Below are 19,270 nucleotides of genomic sequence, written 5' to 3'. Positions count from 1 at the left end.
CTAATTTATCACCTACCATAATTTATAATCCTGTTTATTACCCTCAGCAGGGTCAGATTTCCAAATGCTGAAGGACTGGTTCAAATTACCTCTTAAATTTTGCCACTTGGCATTCCTCTGCCCCATGTGGTTCCCTTTCATTCAACCCCAGGCATATCTTCTGACACTATATAGCTGTTTTGAGTAGGTGACTTTCTAAGGATTTTATTTTACTTTTAATGCCTTTTATACTAACGTATTCATCTTTTTTTTTTTAATGCTTACCAGAACCATGTCACTTTCTGGTGTTTTATTTTGCCTTTGTGAGTCTAATTATATGGTTGTCTCTATTTAATATTCAGCTACTGTCATTTTCTTTGAATTAACTCCTGTTTGTTAATTAAGACTGAATCAGGAATAGCTTTCCCTCTGATGTGCAAGCTCTTGGCCTAGTTACTCTGAGATCCAATGCTTACATCCAAGAAACTATCTCTCTAGGGTTAGTGCAAGCTGTCCAAGCTGCGGATAGGCAGAAGAACTCCCCTGCCATTGCCTCTTGCCTGCTGCTGGGCTCATTTCTCTCTGCACTCATTTTCCTGCCTTTGATCTGGAGATGCGCAATTTTGCCATCATTTTCCTATCAATCCGGCAATGCCATTTTTCTTTGCATTGATGATGACATTATAAGCTTCCTCTTTCCCTCCGAAGGCTGTGCGTATCTGGGTTTTGCTCAGGTTGGCGATTTGTCAGTAACACTGATTGAGTTGCATCTGCATCACCCACAACTACTAATTCCCTTTCTGTAGACCTCGGGCAGTGAGACCCTGGCATGCTGCTGGGCAGGAGGAAACCCCTGCTTACCCTGTAAGCTCTGGAAGAGCTTCCATTTCTCACATCTGTCTTGCAGAGACAAGGAGACCCTGCGTCCCGGGGGGAACAAAGACCTCTGTGGCAGGGTCCAGCCCTGGCATAGGAGCGAGGAAGGAAAATGGCTCGACTCACGGAGTCTCACTTGGCGGACAAAGAGTCCTTCAGAGAAACAGTTCACTGCTGTCGGGGGTGCTGGGGCTACCTGGGCTGATGTGCCTCTATTTCAGTTCCAAGCAGAGGATGTGTCTCATTACGGGGAGAATATAAGCGACTATTAATACACTTCATTTGAAGTGTTTAGGGAGTTAATCTCATTAAACGCATCTGCAGCAGCCTGGGCAGTCACAAACATCTGCTCTAGAGGCTGCCATAATGAGGCAATGCCTTCTCCCCGCTCAGCTGCCACCAGCGTGCCCTCACCCCTGCGCATTGTCCGTTACGCACCGTCGGCGACACACGTCCGTCTGTCTTTGGCAGGAACACGTTGCACAACATTCGGCACTAATCAGGAGGATGCGCTGGGTGCATGGACGCATAAACCCCGCCGGCGTCAGGTTACGTGTTACACAGCTGTTTAAATTGTTGGGAGGCTTTCCCTTGGTGGTTCTTTTATATGGTTTATATGGTGTGAAGGGAGCATTACTCTTGAAGGGACTTAAAGATCTTGGCCCAGTTTGTCTGTGGTCTTTAAAGATCCCATGACGCTTCTCGCAAGAGCTGGAGAATTAATCTCGTTGTGCTGCTTAAGTTTCAGCAGGGAGAATTATATTTTGCTTTTGTATCCTTTCTCTTTCTATGCTCTGCTTTGTAGATTCAGGCATTATTAATACCCTTTATAGCATTTTAAACATACACTGTGTGTGGCACCGTGAGTGGAAATCTGAGGGGTTAAACTCAAAGGAAAATCAGATCCTGAACAGTTTATGTGCTGGGAGAAGATCATGGTAACAGGCAATAGGCAGGGCTGGCAGCTAACACATGGGCACTGTGAATATTGAGTAAGAAGTTAACATCAAGTTAAAGTACTGTTAAATACCCATAAAATATTTTTTCATTCTGATATGATTTTCAAAATACTTTTTTATTTTAAAAAATGAGTATTTTCTTCAAAAGCTTATTTATTTGACATTATGATCGAGTTCAGAGGATAGCAGACCTCACATCTGATGTAAATACTGAATACCGTGACTAAATGTCATAAACCAACTTGTTTCATGTCAGTGTAAATGAAAGCAGAATCTGTCCCACAGCAGCACCCACATGGTGGAGTGTGTTAGCTCGCTGGTTGTCTCACGCTCAGATTCTTTCTCAACATATGAAACAATCAAATGCCAAATGCGTGGAAATAATATGACTTTGTGTAACAGGTACATAGTATCCATTAAATAAATGGGGATGAAATGAGGGGAAATGAAATGGAAAGAGTTCTTCAAAAATGCAGGAAGAAAAATGGGCAATGAGAAAGAAATAGCTTCGAAGACAGGATTTTAAAACCTTCAGCTAATTTCTAATATCAGTCAGAGGGCATGCCTGAAGGATTTCTGCAGTAAATAACAACTGTAATTCAATTACTGAGGACAGAAAGGCTATCAACACCACAGACTGCATCTGTCCCTAAAATGGGCTTTCTACCAGAAGTGGTGGTGCCTTCCAGACCAGACTCTAGCTGCTGCCTACGCCAGTCCTAACAACCACATCGTGCCCCAAACGGCACATCCCAGAGGATGTTTTCTTGCAGGCATGCCAGCCCGCGAGCCGTGAGCTGCCTACCACCCGCCTCTCCTGCCCCACAGCCCCCCAGCGTGGGCTGCATCCCTGGCCGGGCTCTGCTCAGCCCCATGGCCCCCTCCCCGCTGCCTCCTGCACGGCCGAGTTTTGGGAGCAGCGTGTAGCACCTCCCTTTACCCCAGCAGACAAAGCAGGAGAGCGCAGGAGATGTTTGGGCAGAAGCCTGCATGCCGAGCCATGGTGTGTGGGGACCCAGCTACACGGAGCACAGCCACCCCCATAAAGTGCTCTTCTAAAAACGCCAGCAAGGAGCCTTAAATTCAAACGGTATGTTCCCTCTGTTTCAGGAGAGACCGTGGTATGAGCAGGGAGGTGGAATGCCAAAAATGTTATTGCTTCATGTCTAATAAGCAATAAATGGATTTTATTATTTGCCTTAAATCATAAGCCCTATGCTAGCTTTCAGAGCTGCTGCAATCTGAGATAGCCAGTATATTAGATAATATTGTGTCACAGGGAAATATATGGCTTCCTGAGGTTCAAACTGCCAAATCACACCCAATCGCTATTGTTCAAAAATTGCGTGAGTGTTATAACTGTAACAGATGACACGGGGAAGCTATGTTGAAGTGCTGTAGTCAAATATCATCAAGTATTAGTAATCGCACAGTGGGGCCATTCTGCTTTAACAGAAGCTGGAATTAGGTTTGGAGCTGTATATCCTGATTTCTCTTTCATTTAACATGGGCCATGACATATGTCGTTAGCTGCCTCTCTTCCAGGCTGCGTGGAGGAAGACTTCAATCTAGTCAGTGGGTTAAAAATCTAATATGATGCCGCCACAGGAAAAGCAGAAACTTTGAAGTGAAGAAGCCTATACTTGGGCATGGGTTTCAGGCTAAAGGCTGTTATTTATACATAGTCTAAACACACAAGACAAAGAATTATTCTAGTACTTGTCCTACAGACCAGAGATAACATACAGGGGCCATGTGGTTTGCTGGGGCTGACACAGGAACAGGGAAAGGAAGCTGTGCGTGCAGCTTCCAGACTGTATTTTCCTGCAGGAACCAGGCAAACGAATGAGAAATGAATACAGATATGCTTGTTCCCAACTTTTGCTTTGCAACTCTGGCTTCCTGATGCACATGCAATGAGTGCTATGTAATTGCTGGCACCTAATGGAGGGGAAGAGGGTCTGCGGCAGACTTATTTGTCTAATAGAAGACATTTCCACTCCGAGTGAAAGACAGAAAATACCAGTTCCCAAGGATTCAAAAGGAAATGAGGGATTATTCCAACATTTAGGAAACTTCCTTAGTTCACTGGAAAGATTTCGCAACTATAAACCCAACACCTTCTTCGAGTCTTGCAAAGCTCACAAGCCTTTCCTCTGGACACGTGGGCCAACTCGTACTTCTGCACAAACCCAGCCTGCCGGGGCGAGGGGGCTGCTCTGGCTCCCCCGCCAGCAGCCCTGGAGCCCATGGGGGTGGTGATGAGCAAGGTTACCCCAAAATCTAATGTTCCAACGCTGCCTGACATAACCAGTGACAGTGGCCACGTACAGTGTCCAGGCTAAAATTAGCACTGAGATTTTCCGTGTGATGTGTGCTTCACTCTCTTGTCCCCCAATCGGGGCAATTTAAAGTGGTCAGACTGTTCCCTGTTAGAACCAGGCTTTGCCCCCAGTCCCGTATCCCACCCTGCACAGCAGTACTATTGCCCCCCATCCCTAAAAGCAAGTAAGTCCCTTCCCCGGGCATAAGCATTGACGGGACCCTTCCCTCGGCAGGGCCAGCCATCCAGGACAGGTCTGGTCCTGGCCTAAACGTGCTGGACGTGAGCCTTGCCACAGTTAAAAAAAACCCAAACATATCACTTTGGATACCTCTGAGCAGATTTTTCTTTAGCTTTATTCTAACAATTAAAACATTAATGACCCCCCCCCCCCCAGTGTTTCTTGCAAGAGTTATAAGACAGCTTCTGAAGCAGCTCAGGATCTGCATTCGCTCTTCCCGATCTTTGTATCATTCAGTTTTGCTAAACGCATTTTCACGTAAATGCTCAGCACTAATAATTTTCATTTTCTCTCAAGCACTGCAGGCAGACACAGCTGAGTGTTTGTAACCTTTCCGTTGTACACAGACCAGAGATTATTAAAACCTTATTATCATGCATTTTGAAAAGCGCAGTTAATTTCTCTGTCTCCCCAAACCCGAAACATTTATCCACAGCTGCTTTTAACAAAACCTGATTTGTGCACTTCACTGCATTCGAAAAATGTTTGCTCCAAATGAATATAAATGAAATGTAACTGTGAGCAGAAAATGGGCACTCGCATGTCCTCTGTCCCCTACATACATACAAACACGCACACAGAATTAGGAAACTGAGGAGTCAAATTTCTGTTAAATAGTTTCATTTGCGTTTCCTTGAGCCCTTGTGAATGCTGATAGGAATTCTATAAACTTTTTATGCGAGAAAAATTAAGATCAACCTGATGGTACCCCCCCAACATACTCATACGCCGAATGCTAGTAATATTAGGTATTGTTTTGCATACCCTGCACTTTGTAATCAAAGAAGATAGCTAAGCTTCATAATTTTGAGTCCTGAACGCATTTGGCTATCTGTTGCCAGTTAGCAGCACTAATCCAAAATAATTCTATTACATGCAGTTGTTTCACATTTGCTCCATAATGTGGCCATTAATTTTACCATCAAGGAAGCTTACTCCTACTAGAATGTAATTGATATTCACAGAGTGTTTACTGCACAAGGCTGTACCTCAGCGCAAGGAAGTGAAATAATGAACTCCGCACCGCAGAGGACTGGGAAGAGCACACGTAATCAAATAATCAAAAAGTGTCCAAACAACTAATGGCAGAAATCATTCTCTATCCTAAGGCTTCTTTATCTGAAGGAAATGAAGGATCTCCGCGTGATTTTACACAGGAAAAGACTCTCCCAGACTATTGTAAAACTGCCTGGCAGAGCTCACTGCAGCCTCAGAAGAGGGGCTGCCGTGCCAGAGGGGACAGACCTGGCCCACGAGCCCAGGGGTGAGGATTAGGAGGTGCTGCTGGGGGAAGGGTTACCTGGCTGCTCTTCACAACAGTACCTGTTGGGACATATTTAGGGTTTCTTGCCTTGTAAAGTGACTTCACATCACTTTTTCCACCCCCCCTACAAACCTCTCCTTTTCTTCATGCAGAAACACGTTCACACTTGTTTCAGTCCATCAAATTTTGCATTTCCATTTGCCTTTGGCTTAATGTGAAATCCAATCATGAAGCAATGCCCTCTGCCTCCCCAGCATGGTCTAAATTGTTTGATACATAGACCAAATCCTTGGATGTTAAAGACCCTTTGACTCTGTGGTTAGAAATAAAACTTGACACACAGTTTATCAGGTTCCAAGTCATTACTCCCCAATGCCATGCTCAGCAACGGGCCCTGGGGACCAGGATTTTTGCCTTGCTGGCAATGCCCCAGCCTGCTGGAAACAGGGTCACCGTCGACAGCGATTGAACAAGCCACAGGTTGGTAACGTGGTCTCTGCTCTCCGCAGCTCGGGAGAAGCTGTCAGCCAGAGCAGCACCAGTGGGTTGGAGATGTCAGGTGATGTGAGGGCAGTGGGGGCATCTGACCAGCCCAAACCTACCTGGTAAGGGAAGAAATCCTCTTCAGATATCCAGCACTCCAGCCACGCTCCTGCAATCTGCATGTGAGACTAAGAACTGGCGTTATTTTAGGCTTGCTTTCATTAATTCATCACAAGGTCCTCCAGGCAGTGGTTTGTCTTTCTGCCTCAGGTTAGCTGTCCCTGGATGACCAAAACATCCCCTTTGGCCATCTCTTCCCTGCCTTGCGGCTCTGGAAATGGTTCTGTAGTTCAGATGGTCAGAGGGCTTAACGACGAGAAGCCATTAGTGTTACTCAACCCTCTTCCAGGCTTGGCTGAGCTGATAACCTGAAGGCAGCAGTAAGTTACAAAGGTTTTTACTACTTTGGCTAATGTGTGATGGGCCTCCTGGGTTATTTTTCACTAAGTTTGTTTTAAAAGCCCATGTTGGAGTTATATGGTGCTTGCCCCACCTGCCAGGCAGTGGGGCAGCAGGAATGGACGATGCCCGTGCTGCCCAGCTCCCAGCTTCCACCTCCCCTTGCAATTATTCGTCCTCCTCTGGTTCCCTCCTTCACAGGCTCCTGCCAGAGGCGTTATCGCATGTTGTTCTTACAACAAAAAATTAAGAGCCTTTATTTTAATTTACCTCGTGCATAATCAGGTTCAAAATCTCTTACTGTGTTTTGCAGAATCTTTTGTAACAGGCTTAGATACGGCCGTGCAGTAACAGCACTGTAAATAAGTTATGACTTAAGGGCAATTTTTTACTAGAACACTTGTCTTAGTGATTTGTCATAACTCAGGGTGAACTGCCCTTCCTGACCCACACCAGCTTCGGGCCATCAATATTACAGCCTTACAGCTTTACCTCTGCAGGCTGCAGCGTTTCCCCTTTCCGGTTGTATCAGACCTTTCAGTTTAGCTTCAAATCCATTGCTGAGCTTAAGGGCCATTTTCAAAAATCACTTGAGCACCTGGGAACCCAAGAACTTGTCTCTACTCGTGCTCTTACTGTTTTTATGTCTGCATACTCTTGATGAATTTTTAAGTTTTGCACCCACCTGTTAAGACGGGAGGAATGTCCAAGCTTGAGAGTCAGAGTTGCATCTCAGAAGCAGAGATTTTCAATAACCAATCTTAAGCCGGTAATTGCAGCAAAACCCCTAAAGACTCTGTATAATTATACTGATATCTAAGTGCTAAAATTGGACTGTTTTGCTGTAGGACCAGCTACATTGAGGTTTCCCGACTGAATTCTGCCCCTGCAAAAGCTTTTACTGACATAAACTTACACGAGGAAAGAAAAATCAAAACCATAGGAGATGCAATTATATCAGGAAAGCCTGCATTTCTTAAGGATTTCAGGCATGTAATCTCTTTAGAAACAAATTTGAAATTTAGATGCCCACCACTTAGAGATTTTAAAGCCTATTAGACACTTGCACACCTTTAAAGAGCTGATTTAGGATTATTTTTGATCTCTTGTGCTTTCATTTAAAGCCAATGGGACTGAAATGGTGCTGAGGATTTCACTGTAACCTCTGCCGCATGGTGAAAATCTGCATGCCATTTTTGGCATTGGCTGCCCAATATCTGGCCCTTTTGCAATGAAACCATTGTTGGGGTCACTGTCATCAGTGCTGCCTAGTTCACTGGGTTGCCAAAAACTGAATAATGTTCACAGTCAGTATGAATTAAAAAAGGGAAAACTTCATGAACAGATGCAATTTCGACACCATTCAGTTTTTGCTGAATTATCAGCACTGAGACCATACCAGAGGACACATTTGGTGCCATTCCCCATCCCTCCAGGAGGGCAGATGCCCAGGAGGAAAAGGGGTGAAGCATTCCATCACGTCCACATGCCTACACCCAGGCTCTCCAGCTGGCCCATGGTGCATGAGCCTTGCAGGATGGCCATGCTCGGGGTGACCCCTCTGCACAGAACAATGCCCCATGCCATGGAGCATGGCTCCACACAGGGACAACCACCCCAAGCACCTTCCACCATTTGCAGGGACCTTTCTTCTACCCGGTGGGGGCTGCTGCCTCCTCTGCACCCCACAGGGCAGGGCTGAGCGTGGGTTTTTGGAAAGTGTGTTTATGGCAGCTCCCATACTCCTCCAAACAGCCCCTGTGCAGGCAGGGCTCCATGCTTCGAGTGAGACCAGTCCTAGAAATATCACCTCACCACTCTTCGTACCACAGCTGTCCAGACTTAAGGCTGCAGCTGGACTGGGAGGCAGTTAAACACTTCTCATCATATTGTATGAGATGGGAATAGACTGTAAAGATGATCTCTGAATGAGTACACATGGCAAGTTTATAGCATCAAAAACTTCTTAGTGCTTCTGGCATGCAGATCTGCTGTGGAGGGCAGTCAGAGCTGCAACGTGCTCGCTGGAAAACCACATGCACAACTGTAAGAGATGGACAGCCTCACTGACTAATGGGCAGAGCTTATAAATTATATTGTGTACGGGAGGTGGAAGGAGCTTCAGCTATTAAGAAATGGGTGGGGGATTCCTGAGCATCCCTGTTGGCGCAGGTGGGGTTGGAGCTGTTGGAACCCTGAAAGAGGCTGGGGCTCAGGCTTCCTGAGAGGGATGGGATGCTCCTGCTGCCCACCATGGCCAACAGCCTGCCTGTGAGCTAGGCAGGACAAAGGCCTGAGACTGCCTCACAAGTGAACTACAAGACAGTCAACGTGGGCTTTTTCTCCAAAGACTCAGGAGGCTCTTTGAGCCCTCTCTTGGCCCTTGCTACCTCCGTAGGCACAACCAAGGGGTGGCACTTTGCTACCACCACGCTGAGACCCAAACCAGCACGGTCTGGGTGAAAGCAGAGTCAGGAAGGAAGGTAAATAAAAAGGCAGTGGTGGAGCAAGAGAACAGGCCTATGCACTAGCAGTCCTGGCATGTATTAGGTTGCACGCCTGCTCCAGCCCAAGTGTCTCAGATGAGCAGGTGCAGACAGACTCCTGCTCCTCTGCCAGTGTGCCACGGGTGCGAGCCAGTTCAGGATCAGTCCTGTGTTAGCACAGCACTGACCGCAACATATTAAGCTGGTGGGAGCACAGCGACATGCTATTATGGTAGCAGGGCTTTGGGATGAGGACTCGCTTGATCTGTTTGCTCCTGACTGCGAAGACATGCTCTGGGGGGGGCCACTCTGGGGGGTAAATTTTGCTTTTCTAAGGTTTCCTGTTCTCTCGTCGTTGTGTTCCGATGGCTTTCAAAGAATCACTGTGGCTTTACCTCTGCTCCCTGTGGCCTCAGGCAGGTGTAGCTGGCTTGCCAGGCTGGCTCACCTGGTTGTTATTTTTTCCACAAGCTACCTTTTTTCCTTGTACCATTGCAAAAGCTGGATGGGAGCGCGAACTTTTGGCTTCTTGCTTGATAAGTCAATCAAAACTGCTGTGTTCCCTTCCTGGTGACGAGGAGCACGGGCAGGTTCCTTGCCAAGCATGTGTGGGAACGGGCAGTAAGTGCTATAAAAAGCCTTTGTGCATGGCAGCTTCACGTCTTCACTGGCATGTATAACGCTGTCCTAAATTATTGGTCATACAGGTATCTGCAAAGTTGGTACTGGACTCTTGAAAGTGGAAAGACCTCTGGACAAGTGCTTTGGCTTTACAAAGTTGCTGCAGCCTACAGCTTACCCAGACAAAGGGTCAGCCACTGCAGGTGGAAGCGACCAGGCAGCTACAGCCCAGTGTGTTACCCCGCACGGTCTGCGTGGATCTGTAGGGGCTGTCCATACATAGGGCTGTGGGGAGAGAAGGTGCCCCCCCTTGCTCAGAAGGAGGAAGGACTGTGAGCAAGCAAGACACAAAGAGCTGTCTGAGCAGAGAGTTTGCAAAAATTTCCTCCCTCCTCCATATGAGTGTCCTGTTTGCTAAGGGAGCAGTTATTGCCTTTGCCTTGTGTGTGGTCTCTATCTTGTTTTAATTTCTCTTTATCCATAACAAAGCAAAGAAAGACTTGATTGTGCTGTATTTACTGTGCTAGGTACCTGCTTCAGTAAGTGTACGGATTTTGTAATTCCAGGATAAGTAAGCAGCAACTCAACCAGTGTTGAGAATGGAAGAGAAAAACACAAGAAATCTTTTGATGGGGACATGAGCGTAAGAGGGGGGAGGAACAGGTATTCTGGCTGTCAATAGTTTGAAATGGGAAGATGCCATCTTCTTGGGTCACAAAACATGAAAATCTGAAGGGGTGGAAAACCAGAGGAAAAAAACACGTATTTTTCAGATAGGGTCTCTATGATCTTCTGTGCCCATTTGTGGTACAACGTGTGCATATGCACACCACTCTCAAGTATATAATTTCACAAGCAAATCACTCTGGTATTGTGTTCCTCCAAAAAGCAGGCAGCAACGGCCTCAGGAGGCTCAGGAGTTGCCTCCAGCAGCCATCTCAGCACAGCATCTCCCATGTCAGGCAGGAGATGGTTGAGGCAGGCAGAGAGGCTCCAGCCCCCGGCAGTGCACCTGGATGGGTGCTCAGTGCTGGGGCCCCAGGCAGGACGCGTGCTCCCCGTGCTGCTCGCCTTGCTCCAGCACTGCCCATGGCCACCTTGTGTAGTGGGTGGCTGGGTGGCTGGGTTGAGACATCGCATCATGGGATCTGCTCGAGCCCTTACGCTGCTCCAAAACACCAAGGGCCCTAAAGTGCAGGGAAAGCTTGAAGCCATTGCCCAGGGTTTTATCCCTGAAGCCTCCTGTGAGATCATGCTCTCATTCCAGACTCAGACCTAGTCAGATGTGAGCTGACAAACAATGAAATGAGCCTCAGGTCTGAAGCACTTCTTTTTCTCATTGACAGCACTCACATCTTTCTGGGTTTAGGCCAAGTTTGGTTTTTTTTTTAAAAAAAACACCTTTTTATTATTAGCACATCTCTGCAGTTCTTTCTAACAGACTTCAAACAGAAATTCTTATGTGAGTGTACCAGAAAACAACTGAGTTTCAAAATTACCCTTCAAGCCAACCACAAAAAAAAAAAAAAAAAAGCAGAAAGAGAAAGGAAATCAGGAAGACAAAAAATGAGCCCTTGTTACACCAACAGGCACGAGGTTGCCATTTACATAGCAGTTCTTGGCTCTTACGTAAGCCCAGTATGTTCCAGCAGTGCCTTTGACCCAAGCGATATTTGATTAGGAAGCTTGAATTAAGTGGCTACTACTTAAAACGTAGCCTACCAGACTGAACTATAGGATTTTAATTAAGGCACTTCCTTACGAGGAACGGTACAGAGCACTGGGAACAGCAGCTGTTTAGTGGATCATCTCCTAGGTGAGAGCCAGGTCTCTGAAGGGGCATCGGTTGGAGGTCCCCTGGTCTTGTCCCCATGGGCTGCACAAGCCTGCCTGGCTGCACTGCCATGCTGCACCGCGATGCGGGCAGGAGTGTTTCGCAGAAGGAGTCCTGGCCACACCTGCTGCTCTTCTTGCTGGCTCGCATGCAACATAGACAAGTCTGGTTTTGAGAGCAACCCTACAGCAGCTCGTACCAGCCAGCATAGACATAACCGTGAGGGCCCAGAAAGGAGCAGTAGTTCAGAGAGAAGGGTCCTCTTCCACAGAAAGAAGGAAGGAAAACTACTGGCGTGCATGAAGAGGACCTCTTTCAGGCATGTGGACCTAGAGGACTTCATGAATGTCACAGTCTGCATGAAGAAGGGTAAAAAATTATATCCGTGGTCTACAGGATAGGGTGTGCAGGTGATTTGCTGTCAACTGTAGCTAGGCAGAGGTGTCTGGAAAATAGCAAACTGTGCTGACAGGAGGTGAATAGATAGTCCTCTGACTCAACAGCAGAGCCTGTGGGCAGGTGCTGCTTGGTGCTTGGTGGGGAGGAGATGAGGAGTGGAAGATTAGCATGAAGAGTGTTAGAGGCACGCGTTGTTCCAGGTGCAGCAGAGTGGAGGACATGCCACTTCCTTGAGGATTTCAGTTCTCTATCCCTTCCTTCCCCCGCTTTTGTCCCCTTGTGCCACAGAAAATCTAGTTCCCATCTTTGAGCTCCAATGACTACCCCTGCTACAAGAATTTCAATTCCTCTGACATGTCCTAGATTCCTTGCTCCCCTTATACCCTTATCCCCTCTCTGTATCAACTGCTTTCAATGTCCCTCAGCTGCAACCTGGACAGAAGGCAGTACATACTATGTATGCTGTATAGAGCTATAGAAGTTAGATAAAATAATTGCTCTGCTGTATCGAAGCTTTCCTCTTAGAAAGGCCATGAGTTTGGCTCTCCTTCCTCTCCACATCTGCCTGTTATCCCCAGACTTGCAGGATCTTTGAGATTTCTACCTCACTGTCAAATGTGGTGGAATCTAGTCATGCTGGTCAAATCTATGAAGGGGTTTACAGACACCTAGGGACAGCACAGTTGCATAAGTGAAATTACCTTAGGAAATCAATCTACAAAAGAGCTCACTGCTAGACATAAAATGAAATAAAATAAAAAGCTTGGTTTCATTTGCAAAGAATTTACAATCTGGCATTTGTGGGTTTCTGAGGGGAAGACTGATAAAGGTTTAAATTCCAATCAGGGGTGTAGGCAGAGTAAAAGAATTAGTCTCCTCCTTTACATGATGGGAAAAATCAAACTGGCTAACCCAGCAGACTTGTCCAAGGAAACAACTTTCACAGCTGTGCTCAGATAACAATAAGTCCATTTTTGTAGTATACATCAGTCGAGGATCTCAAAGTGCCTCAGAGCTCATTGAGCACTCCTACCTCCACTTAAAGTACACCATCTTTTGAGAGATATGCAATAGCTGTTTTGCACAAGAGCTGGCAGGAAACATGGAAAACATCCATATTACATCTTTCCTAAATGGGGATTGATCAATATGCTAAGGGTAATGTGTTGTACAGTCAAGAGAAAGGCTTTGGACATGGGTGTTACACTTTGTGGGTTGCCTCTTTTGACCTAGCTAGATACGCCTACGCATCATTTAGACTGCGTACAGAGCAATCCCATGGCACCCCTGAGGATTTGGCAATGTCATGTCACTACATGGCAGAATTGTGGACTGAAAGCCAGGATTTGTTGGTGGTGACCAAAAGTTTGTCTCCCAGGATGGCTGTTTCATCACCCATGGGGCATGAGTTGCTGATGCCAGTGCAGTTCTCAAAGAATAAGTGATCAAATTACCAACGCTGTCATCAAGGTCAGTATAATTAGCTTTCTTGCTGGTTGCTTCAGAAATTAGCCCAAGGGTTGTCTCGAGCCTTTTCCCACTTACAATCTCATTGGCTTAAATCTAAGCCAGACCAAAACCTGGTGAGTCCTGGAGGGCAGATCTTCCTGTACGCTTAGGAAATGGCTGCTGAGGTATCACTCCTGCTATACCTGAGTGGTCACGTCTCATGATCTCTGTGTGTGACTCACAGCTCCCTTCTGCCTCACACTGCCCTGCTCAGAGACCCCTCATACACAGCCAGTGCAGGGCTGCCGTTCTGCCGGCTTGGACCTACGCTGGGGCCAGACACAGCCTCCTCCACCCCACCTGCCCCAGAGAACTGCAGAGAGATATGGAGCGGGACTGCCCTGAGGTGAGGCTCATGCTCCAGCACAATCCCTGGCCTCAGCCTTTAAGTACCAGCGTTCCTGCCCTACATGATCCAGTACATCATGTGCACCCGACAGCGGTCTACAGCTCCTTTCAGTGGTAGTGAAAGGGGTTGTGGGCAGTTTTAACCACCAAGGTCTTCCCAAAAATGAGCACACGACTCTTCATATAGTCATGGGTTAAGCTACTGGGCTACTTTGATCACACTTTTGCAAGAGAATTGTGCTGCTATTGTTCAGGAAAGTTTCGTGTAATAGCTTAATTTCATGCTCACGACTGTGGCACATGAATGCCAGCCTCCACAATAAATAGCAATAGCTTTGCAAACCCCATTAAGCTTTTTGTCCATCGAAGGGCTTATTTCCCTTTGTCACTGGCACAGGCATGTTGATGATTGTCTTAACAGAGCTGAGATCTATCTATATACCTTGCAGCATTCATACTTTGATAGGCACTTAGGTTTTCAGTTGTTTATTTACTACCACTGTTTTTCAAACAACTCCTCCATAAGCTCCTGATTATGCCCTTCCAAAATTTATGCCAATTCATAGTGCCACATGTAAACCTCTGTATTATACAAATGATATCTGCAGTTTCTACTCCAATGGCACCTCGAGCACTCAGCGCTTGAAGTGCTTGCAAGTGATCTGCTTTATTCTGTGTCCAGCTTAAACTGCTTGCCCATAGCAACTAAAAGAGTTTCCGAGTGTTTCTGTATGTCTGGGAAAGTTGGCCTTCAGAACTACAGTCCCCTGTGCCGTGAGGCTGTTCATTAACACCATTGCATTGCTAATGCAATGAGAATGGAGACCTGTGGGGAACGAGAGGGCTCTAAAGTCTCCCTGTCTTCAAAAGAGGGTCCCCAGGGTCTAACTCCAGCTCTGACACCACATTTCAGCTCTCTGATTCTCATTTGCAAGTGCTAAAGCTCAAGGCTTTATCCACAATGGATGTCCAACAACTGTGCAACACAGGGGAAAGGGGTGGAGGAAAGACTTGGAAACCACTCAGATAAAATGGTGCAAACTGATACCCACAACGAAGCCTCCTTACCAGGAAAACTAGAAGAACAAATTCTAAATGCAACGCTTGCTAGCAGACACCATGATGGGTGACTTAGAGTTGCCCAGAAGGAGACGCTCGCAAGTCAGCCAGCAGATGCTCACGGTTCTGTTCGTTCATTTATTAAAGAAAGGACCTCAGCCCCTCTTTTAAAAGAACAATAAATTTAATAATAATAATATTTTAAAAACCCCAGAACTGGAGTGGCATAGCTAGTGATGCAATGAAGTGAAAACTGTCAGCTGTGACAAATGACTCTACTGCAGGCAATCCATTGATGAAAAGCTGTCCTTGCAGATAAACTCCTTTATAGACCCCTTCCCACCCCCCCATTTTATACATGAGTTTCATAGCATTCCTGCATCCCAGTCTCCTCTGCCTTGCATTGAAAGTGCCTACATGTAAAGCGTACTTAGCATCAAGCTCTGGGGCTCTTTGGAATAGCTACAACAAATTAGAAATGATGCGATCTGATGGTATGAAATGAATAATCTGTGCAAATGGCATGGTGTACTAGCCTGTTTGCTGCATTAGTCAGACACACGCTTTGGTTCAGCAAAGTGCTGCCAAAAATTCTGACCACACCCAGAAAGAAACATGAAAATATTCCTCCCAGGAAACAGAAAGCTTATTTTAGTTAATTTTTGAAATGAGATGGTGGCCAGCTAACTGGATTTGACACAGAAGAGAAAAAAACCAGGCAGAGCAGCCCTCCTTCCTCACAAAGGAATTATAAATCATTCAAATGTTTTTTTAATTACTGGGCCATTACAAAAATGCAGACAAATGCTGGATGGGTGTAAGCATATACAAGTGCGCAAGTGAATTTAGGAGTAAAAGTGTGCATAGATCCTAGACAAGTGCACTACATATCATTAATGTCCCCTTCGAGGCTTTCAGACTATAAGAATGTAAAAAAGAAAAAGGATGCCTGTTAGGTCAAACACAGACCTGGCCAGCCCAGTGTCCTGACTCGGAGAGTCGCCAGTAACAGATGCTTTGGAAAGAATATAAGCAAGCAAGCCAATATAGTGATCCTACACTTCCAACAGTCAAGCAGGCGCTGTGGGGACTTTCTAAGCTGGAGACTACATCTGGAGCCCAGTTTTTAATAGCCGCAGAGATGACTACTGCTCAGGTGGTCTCCCTGCATGCCGGGGAGCTTCGCCTTGTAAACAGCGACGGAAGAACGGCCTCAGGGGCTGCAGAAAGAGCTGCCACCTGCCCCTGCTTCTCCAGGGAGCCCCCACTTCGGGGCATAATCAGTCCTGGGTTTCTTTGCTGAGACAGCCAACAAAAGTTATTATAATTAATATAAATTGTGGTGATGGACTCCCTAATTCTGTTCAGAGAGGTTATTATACAGCTATTAGACTGCAACAAAATGTGGCCACTACTGATCTGGGCTGGTTTGAATTAATGACCCAGAAATGAAAGACTCTATATCCTATTAACAGTCCGCCAAGCCATGCCAGAGCCCATTACTTGGGTTTATTTGTAACCTGTCAGGAAGGACCCAATGAAAATCCAGATCTGGAGTTGATCCAGAGCAACTCCAAAAGGCACATCTACAATCTCTCTCACATGGCAGAGCAGCGTCTCCCGGTTTCACCCCACAGTGGGGAAATGTTCATTTCTGTGGAGTTTTGTTCACCCAGACACATCAGAGGACGATGGCGGAAAGGGACCGGTGAGACGTGAAGAGGAACTCAGACCCCCACTTTGCAAAAGCCATCTGCTGCACCAGTACCACCTTGTGACATGTAAATGCAAGACAATTACCTTAAATTTCAGCTCCGGTTGGCGCGTGACCCTGGTTTGTACTTCACTGGTTCCAGCTGGCGAAAGAGGGGTGGTTTTGGCAATGGCAGAGGTGCAGGTCACGGCGTGCGCTGTGGGGACAGGCCCCAGCAGGTACTCCCAGTCGCCTGCGACTTGCAACCCCTCTCCCTGCCGGTCGATTGGAGCCGGTGGGACCTTCCAGGTGGCACAGGGCCACTGCGACTGGACCTTCCCAGGGCACATTTCAACCCCGCTCCCTACCCTACCACCCACGCAACTGTCGGTGCAGGGAGTGAAACCTGGGTACCGCAGCGATAACTTCAGGTTATCGTGTTAATTCCAGCAATAAAGCGATAAGGGAATACCAAGAATACCACGCTGGGAGCGAGTTATGATTGTGGGGGCCTGTGCCGGTCTTGGCAGCTGATGGTAGTGATTGCCTATGGAATAGCCCAGGTAGGTTGTGCGCTGGGCTGACAGCCCAGTCATGTGCAGTGCTGCAGGTTTTCCTATCTGCTTACTGCAGGAGACTGCAAGTAAGGATAACCATACCAGTGAGCTGAGACGATCCGCAAAAAAATAAATAAATCACCCTTTCCCTCCCCGTTGTTCCCATCTGATGTGAAAGGAGGAAGAGAAAGGGGAGAAAATGCAGCCCCCACCGCCGCCCTGGCCTCCTGCACCCCCCCGCTCCCGAAAGCACTGCTGCAACAGCATCACCACCTCAGCGTCTGATTGCAGCCTTGATCCAGTCCAGGCTTTCTGCAGATCCCTACTGGAAGGAAGCCATTTTTCTTGAGTGTATTTCCAAGAAACAGTTGACAGGCTTGGCACAGCTATTCCTGGAAATGTTCAATAGGTCATCTTCTGGAAGAGAGTGCTGACTGATGGAATTGAACAGATCTTGTTCTGCGTGCCGCGCGCTGCTCGCTCGCTCCCTCTCTTGCGACGGCGAGACGACTGTGCCCGGGCCCCCCCTCCCCACTGCCTTGGCATCCGCCCCACCCCAGCTTCAGCGGTGCACCAGCCCTGCACCCAGCCCGCTCTGCACCGAAGTGGCCCGCAGGATTCTGTGTGCTGCGAGCCGCATTTCCCCCCTGGCAGCACCACCGTGGTTGTCCTGCACTGCCAAAACAATTTCTGCGTGAAGGCGAACAGCCCCAGATTATAAATTACAGCGCTGCCCCTTTGCACACGCACACTGGTGCAGTGAAAATCCTGTGCATATACACACACACATGCACGTGGAGGCCAGGAGCCTGGCGACACAGGCTGTCTGACTGTGCTGTCCCCACTTGTCCCTGGCCGTCCCTCTGAGCTGAGGTATACGCCAGAGACAGGCTTTTAGCTTTTGCAGCATGTTGCTGTTTGCCAGCAGCGAGGAAGCGCGGGGTGAAGTCATGCTAGAAGAAAGTTGCTTAAGGTGAGGCACGCCGGCAAGGAAAAAACCCAAAGATCCATGGTGGGTGGTTTCTTCAGCGTTTCTCCTGCCTTTAACCTGTTCCTGGTTGTAATGGCCCTGGCAAGATCTATTTCCTTCGCTGATTTTGGGGCGGATCCTGGCACCTCTTACTAACAGAGGAAAAGGTCTTGGACAGTGATCACGGCCCAGCCTGAGCCAGGGCAGGTCAGGATGCCTCGCTGGCACTCCCGCCCAGGGCGAGGAATTGCTGCCGTGTGCTGCGACAGCCCGGGTGGCTGCAGCGGGGAGGGTCTGCGAGCAGCAGCACGCATCCAGCCTCCCCAGCATCTGTTTACCGGCCTCGGCATGTAGAAAGTGCCAGGGGTTGTGCCCTCAGGGCACCAGCCAGGGAGGAAAGTTGCTCCATTTATAAAAGCACGCAAGTTTGCTCCCCGCAAAGTGCCATAGCCTGGCTCTGTGGCATCCTGACCCAGCTTGGCTGCAGAACTCAGGTCCCCCCCTGCATCTTAGCTCCAGGGTCAGGCTTGCCCTTCTGCCCACGATGGGTATTTTCTCCCCATGTTCAGAGAGATTTAGCATGGCTGGCTGGGTTTAATTCTGGCCTAGATAGCTCATTATCACGTTAAAGGATCTCTGCTTCTGTATCAGCACAGCTCAGCAGGTACATGCTGATACGACCACCAGCAGCCACGTAATGGTCCCTGGCCCTCTCCAGGAGGGAGAGAAGGATTTGTCTTCATGTCCCTCCCCAGCAGTGTGAGGTGGATTAGGGCCAGGAGGGACAAGCGAGGTGCTTAGCTGAGATGTGGTGCAAAGAGCTGCCCTTGCCTCTGCATTTGGGCTGTGGTGATTCTGCAGGTTAAATACTGTCTCTGTCCTGAGTCCCACGAGTTTTTTTCTTTCTATTCTGCAGCCTGTCAATGAAGCTGTTCACTAAAATGATTTTTAAATAATGGTCTGCAGGTTCTGTGTTGTCCCCCTTCAACTCTATCCACAAATAATGGACTTGCTGTCTGCCAGGAATTAAATTTCAGCCATATCTGTAAAAACACCAAGACAAAACACACTCGGCTCAAACAGTTGCCAGAGCTGGCACCAGACCTGCTGGGTCCCCAGGCAGAGGCTCAGAGAAGCTGTTCCTTTTCCCCTCTCACATCATGGATGCATTGCACTCTTGCTTGATTTCCCCCTTATTGCCCTTGCCTTG

The sequence above is a fragment of the Balearica regulorum genome, chromosome 1 (genome assembly GCF_011004875.1).
Source record: "Balearica regulorum gibbericeps isolate bBalReg1 chromosome 1, bBalReg1.pri, whole genome shotgun sequence".
NCBI classification, from domain to species: domain Eukaryota; kingdom Metazoa; phylum Chordata; class Aves; order Gruiformes; family Gruidae; genus Balearica; species Balearica regulorum.
Note: the sequence above shows the minus strand (reverse complement) of the source record.